The 5838-nt window shown below is 48.9% G+C and overlaps 3 non-coding genes across 3 annotated transcripts in view; all 3 read left to right on the top strand.

The window, feature by feature from the left end:
* Positions 1–1728: 1728 nt before the first annotated feature.
* On the top strand, positions 1729–3659 carry LOC132697569 (small subunit ribosomal RNA). Its single transcript, XR_009618190.1, has one exon. It is a non-coding gene; the product is annotated as a small subunit ribosomal RNA (ribosomal RNA).
* A 568-nt stretch (positions 3660–4227) lies between these two features.
* Positions 4228–4382, top strand: LOC132697568 (5.8S ribosomal RNA). The gene has a single exon (XR_009618189.1). It is a non-coding gene; the product is annotated as a 5.8S ribosomal RNA (ribosomal RNA).
* Positions 4383–4890: 508 nt separating this feature from the next.
* The window catches only part of LOC132697570 (large subunit ribosomal RNA), a 4074-nt gene continuing 3126 nt past the window's right edge, over positions 4891–5838 (top strand). The window contains exon 1 of the ribosomal RNA XR_009618191.1: positions 4891–5838. This exon is cut by the window's right edge and continues 3126 nt beyond it. This is a non-coding gene — a ribosomal RNA (large subunit ribosomal RNA).

Below are 5838 nucleotides of genomic sequence, written 5' to 3'. Positions count from 1 at the left end.
GATAAGTTTGGCTTGTTTTTGTTAATTTTGACTACTTTTGCTTAATTTTGCTTAGTTTTGTTTACTTTGGTTTATTATTTCCAGTTTCGGCCGCTATTAGTTAGTTATGGTTCGTTTCGGTTAGTTTTTGTGAACGTTTCCTATTTTTGCTTAATTATCGTTAGTTTTGGTTTGTTCAGGATAAGTTTGGCTTGTTTTTGTTAATTTTGACTACTTTTGCTTAATTTTGCTTAGTTTTGGATAATTTGGTTTGTTTTGCCGAACTTTGGCCAATTTTGGTTTGTTATGATTAATTTTGCTTAGTTGTGGTTATTTTTGTTCCTTTTGGTTAGTTTTGTTTAATTTTGGTTATATTCGGTTAATTTTGGTTAGTTTTGCTTATTTTTGCTTTGTTTCGGTTAGTTTTGCTTATTTTTTCTCTGCTCGCGGCTAGCGGCAAAAACCTTTTATGGGAGTATATGTTAAAATGAATAAAATAAAAAAAAAAAAAACAAAACTCTCTTCCCGCTGGTCCGCAATATTAAAGAAGACGGACTTATAAATGTTTAATAATGAATTTATTAAATCGCGAGAAAAAAAAAATGCAAACACCCGAAATTAAAAATGATGGAGAGTATCGTCCGACAAAATCCGGGGACGGCGATTTATTTTTAAGTCGGAACCGGAACCGGCGGTCAGTTAACAAAAGTAAGTAAAGAAAAAAAAAATATTTGAAAAAGTGCCCGCTTTAACCAAATCGAACGTAACCACGAGCGAAAGTTTCGCTCCGAACTTTATTTGCCCGCCGCAGCCGATATTCGGGTTTTCACGTGAAACGTTCGGAAGACTAAGGAATGGTCCGTTACCTATAATAGGTGAGATGGTCTCGAGCGCGACCGCCGCGTCGTGCGTATAGACACTTCTCCCTTCGCAGAGCAAAATGCTTTTTCGATCGTTAGATCGCCTTCGAGTCGACCGTTTGGCGCGATTAATTGGCTCGCTTAACATTTTCGTATCGTGGGTTCAATTTTTTAAGAAAAATTGGTTTCCTTCATCGGTACGGGAACGTAGACCGTTTTTCGTTTGCCATCGGCCCGTCTTCGTAGCAGCGATTGCTCGAGCGTTCGAAAACATTTTAAGGCTCCGCACCTTATACAGCTAGATCGCGAACTTAGCGGGTGTTTTAAAGTAAGATTTGGCACTTCGTGGTTCGAAAGCGGTCGCCCTATAATATTTTTCTTCCGAAAAATTTGCGATAACTCTCATCTAACCGAGCGAGTTTATATGCGAATCCGGAACGTTTCTTTCGAGAAATCTCGTGTCGCTTTCAATCTAGCGAAGAGTGATCGAGAGAATGTCCGAAAATTTCCGTCGATCGACGTTCGTTGCCCGAGGCACATCGGTTCGACGCGCGCCGCATTTTAAAGCTTATTATGCGCGCGCGAGTCGGATTGTTTGATCGCGCACTCACGTCGTCTCGATATTTATTACCAACAAAAAAAAATTGGACGGATCGCGTCCGAATAATAATAATAACGAGTGTGGCGTCGGGAACGGTTCATTTCCGTACTCGCACGCTATCACCGCCACACAAAGTGGTCGCGTCTGTTTCTATTTAAAAATAAAATAAACGCGTTTCGCGCGCGTAATTATTATTTTTAAAAAAAGAGACTGTTTGTTGTCGTACCGCGCCCGATCGTCGTCATCCGTGGCGGCGGCGGCGGCGGCGCGCTCGACACGTAGAACAGCTCCCTGGTTGATCCTGCCAGTAGTCATATGCTTGTCTCAAAGATTAAGCCATGCATGTTTCAGTACAAGCCAAATTAAGGTGAAACCGCGAAAGGCTCATTAAATCAGTTATGGTTCCTTAGATCGTACCCACAATTACTTGGATAACTGTGGTAATTCTAGAGCTAATACATGCAAACAGAGGTCCGACCGGAGACGGAAGGAGTGCTTTTATTAGATCAAAACCAATCGGTGGCGGGTTCGCGCCCGACATCGTTCAACTTGGTGACTCTGAATAACTTTACGCTGATCGCACGGTCTCGCACCGGCGACGCATCTTTCAAATGTCTGCCTTATCAACTGTCGATGGTAGGTTCTGCGCCTACCATGGTCGTAACGGGTAACGGGGAATCAGGGTTCGATTCCGGAGAGGGAGCCTGAGAAACGGCTACCATATCCAAGGAGGGCAGCAGGCGCGCAAATTACCCACTCCCGGCACGGGGAGGTAGTGACGAAAAATAACGATACGGGACTCATCCGAGGCCCCGTAATCGGAATGAGTACACTCTAAACCCTTTAACGAGGATCAATTGGAGGGCAAGTCTGGTGCCAGCAGCCGCGGTAATTCCAGCTCCAATAGCGTATATTAAAGTTGTTGCGGTTAAAAAGCTCGTAGTCGAATTTGTGTCTCGCGCCGCCGGTTCATCGTCCGCGGTGTTAACTGGCGTGCCGCGAGACGTCCTGCCGGTGGACTTAGCCCGTTCACGCGGGCGGTCCAACTCAATCCTGCCGCGGTGCTCTTCATTGAGTGTCGAGGTGGGCCGGCACGTTTACTTTGAACAAATTAGAGTGCTTAAAGCAGGCTAAAACTTCGCCTGAATACTGTGTGCATGGAATAATGGAATAGGACCTCGGTTCTATTTTGTTGGTTTTCGGAACCCCGAGGTAATGATTAATAGGAACGGATGGGGGCATTCGTATTGCGACGTTAGAGGTGAAATTCTTGGATCGTCGCAAGACGGACAGAAGCGAAAGCATTTGCCAAAAACGTTTTCATTGATCAAGAACGAAAGTTAGAGGTTCGAAGGCGATCAGATACCGCCCTAGTTCTAACTGTAAACTATGCCAGCTAGCGATCCGCCGACGTTCCTCCGATGACTCGGCGGGCAGCTTCCGGGAAACCAAAGCTTTTGGGTTCCGGGGGAAGTATGGTTGCAAAGCTGAAACTTAAAGGAATTGACGGAAGGGCACCACCAGGAGTGGAGCCTGCGGCTTAATTTGACTCAACACGGGAAACCTCACCAGGCCCGGACACCGGAAGGATTGACAGATTGAGAGCTCTTTCTTGATTCGGTGGGTGGTGGTGCATGGCCGTTCTTAGTTGGTGGAGCGATTTGTCTGGTTAATTCCGATAACGAACGAGACTCTAGCCTGCTAACTAGGCGTATTTAGACATCTCAAAGGCCGGCCGGCTCGGGGTTCGCCCCGTTGTCGCGCGCGGTTTTTACTGTCTGCGTACAAACAATTCTTCTTAGAGGGACAGGCGGCTTCTAGCCGCACGAGATTGAGCAATAACAGGTCTGTGATGCCCTTAGATGTTCTGGGCCGCACGCGCGCTACACTGAAGGAATCAGCGTGTCCTCCCTGGCCGAGAGGCCCGGGTAACCCGCTGAACCTCCTTCGTGCTAGGGATTGGGGCTTGCAATTGTTCCCCATGAACGAGGAATTCCCAGTAAGCGCGAGTCATAAGCTCGCGTTGATTACGTCCCTGCCCTTTGTACACACCGCCCGTCGCTACTACCGATTGAATGATTTAGTGAGGTCTTCGGACCGATACGCCGATGGCGTTTCGGCGTCGTCGATGTGTCCGGGAAGTTGACCAAACTTGATCATTTAGAGGAAGTAAAAGTCGTAACAAGGTTTCCGTAGGTGAACCTGCGGAAGGATCATTAAAGTGATAATAAAAATTACACAGTTTGTCTTTATTTAGTCGAACGAATTTTTGTCGCTGACGCTCGGTCGAAAATATCTCGCGTCGATCTTTAAGTCGGCCGCGATTAAATTCGACGACTACGACGACCACTCGACCACCGTAAAAAAGGGGAGAGAGGAGTAGGAGTAGAGGAGGAGCGCCGACAAAATTCCGGGTACCTAGACGGAACTCGAAGCGCGAAACCTAGTTTCGCGCTCGCCGTCGACAAGGTGTCAAACGATATTCGCCCGGAGCACCGAAAAGTACTTACACCCACCCGCGACCCGCGAGGAGGTGTGTATATAAACTTTAAACCGGCGCGGGTCGTCCGAACGCGAACGCGCGCGCGCCTACCGTCTGAATAATAAAGAACAAAGGGCGCGCGGCGAAGTGTTCCGTCGGATAGACCGGCCCGAAATCGAACTTTTTTTTTTTTTTTACGTCGAAAGGTATATACCTCGCCTTCCGTAAAAAAAATGTATGTGTCGATAACAACGCCGACGACTCTTTTTCGGAGACGAAAAGCGTTAAACCGATCGAAAAAAGATTACCCTAAACGGTGGATCACTTGGCTCGTGGGTCGATGAAGAACGCAGCTAATTGCGCGTCAACTTGTGAACTGCAGGACACATGAACATCGACATTTCGAACGCACATTGCGGTCCTCGGATTCTGTTCCCGGACCACTCCTGGCTGAGGGTCGTATCCAATTTAAAGACTGCTCGGTTTTTTCGCCCGCGAGGCGCGAGAAACGTCGGAGCGAGTTGGACGTGTAGCGCGGGAAGGAGTGAGGAGCAACAGCACGTTCGCGCTTAGCGCGCGATCTCTCTCCTACCCGGTCTCGCGACGTTTTAAAACGCGAAAGCGAAACTCCGGCCGCGTTCTAAGGAACGCGACCGAGTTTGCGAACGACGTCGATTTTCGACGCACCGGTTCGTCGCGTCGCGCTCGCTTAAAAGCGCGAGAGACGAGCGTAATTAAAACCGCCCGCGTATGTCGCAGGTCCGCGCAAAATTGACGATCGTCGTGTCCGTTATTTTCTCGATAAGAAGAAAAGGTGTCCGACGTCTGATCGTTTGCGGCCGCGTAACGAGTGGTGGATATAGCGGTTTTAAATATAAACGCTGAACCGTTTCGAAATTCACGTCTACGTTTTATATATATATTTATATATATATATATATATATATATATATAATGATTTTATCGATCGACCTCAGAGCAGGTGAGACTACCCGCCGAATTTAAGCATATTAATAAGCGGAGGAAAAGAAACTAATTAGGATTCCCTCAGTAGCTGCGAGCGAACAGGGAAGAGCCCAGCACCGAATCCCGCGGCCGATACCGGGCGCCGGGAAATGTGGTGTTAGGGAGGTTCCGTTATCCCGAGATCGTCCGGCGCGTCCAAGTCCTTCTTGAACGGGGCCACAGCCCATAGAGGGTGCCAGGCCCGTAGCGACCGCCGTCGATCGCGGGAGGGATCTCCTCAGAGTCGGGTTGCTTGAGAGTGCAGCCCTAAGCGGGTGGTAAACTCCATCTAAGGCTAAATATGACCACGAGACCGATAGCGAACAAGTACCGTGAGGGAAAGTTGAAAAGCACTTTGAAGAGAGAGTTCAATAGTACGTGAAACCGTTTAGGGGTAAACCTGAGAAACCCGAAAGGTCGAAGGGAGAAATTCATTCGCGTTTCGGAGTCGGCGCGAGACGTTCGCGCGACGGGGAGGACGGTTACCCGTTACCTTTTCCGCGCCTTACGTTTTTCGACCCGGCATCGAACGCGTGCACTTTTCTCCTGGTAGGACGTCGCGATCCGTCGGGCGTCGGTCTAAGGTCCGCGGCGGAGCCCGCGCGGTTTTCTCGAATCGCGCGGACCCGCGGTATCCTGACCGACTCGCTCGACGGTACGAGAAAGGTCACGGGTCGCTTTAAAAGCGTTCGACTCGCGGCAAGCGCTCCGGATACTAGTCGGCTATCGGACCCGGTGCCGGTACCGACCTCCGGTGACTGTTGGCCTCGAAGTTCTCGAACCGACCCTCGCTCGTAAAAAAGCGTGACCGATCTGCGACGCTATAGCTTTGGGTACTTTCAGGACCCGTCTTGAAACACGGACCAAGGAGTCTAGCATGTGCGCGAGTCATTGGGATTCGCTAAACCTAA

Source organism: Cylas formicarius, unplaced genomic scaffold (assembly GCF_029955315.1).
Source record: "Cylas formicarius isolate icCylForm1 unplaced genomic scaffold, icCylForm1.1 PGA_scaffold_240__1_contigs__length_20731, whole genome shotgun sequence".
NCBI classification, from domain to species: Eukaryota; Metazoa; Arthropoda; class Insecta; order Coleoptera; family Brentidae; genus Cylas; species Cylas formicarius.
The sequence above is the reverse complement of the archived record's forward strand: the minus strand, read 5'-3'. Positions and strand labels throughout refer to the sequence as shown.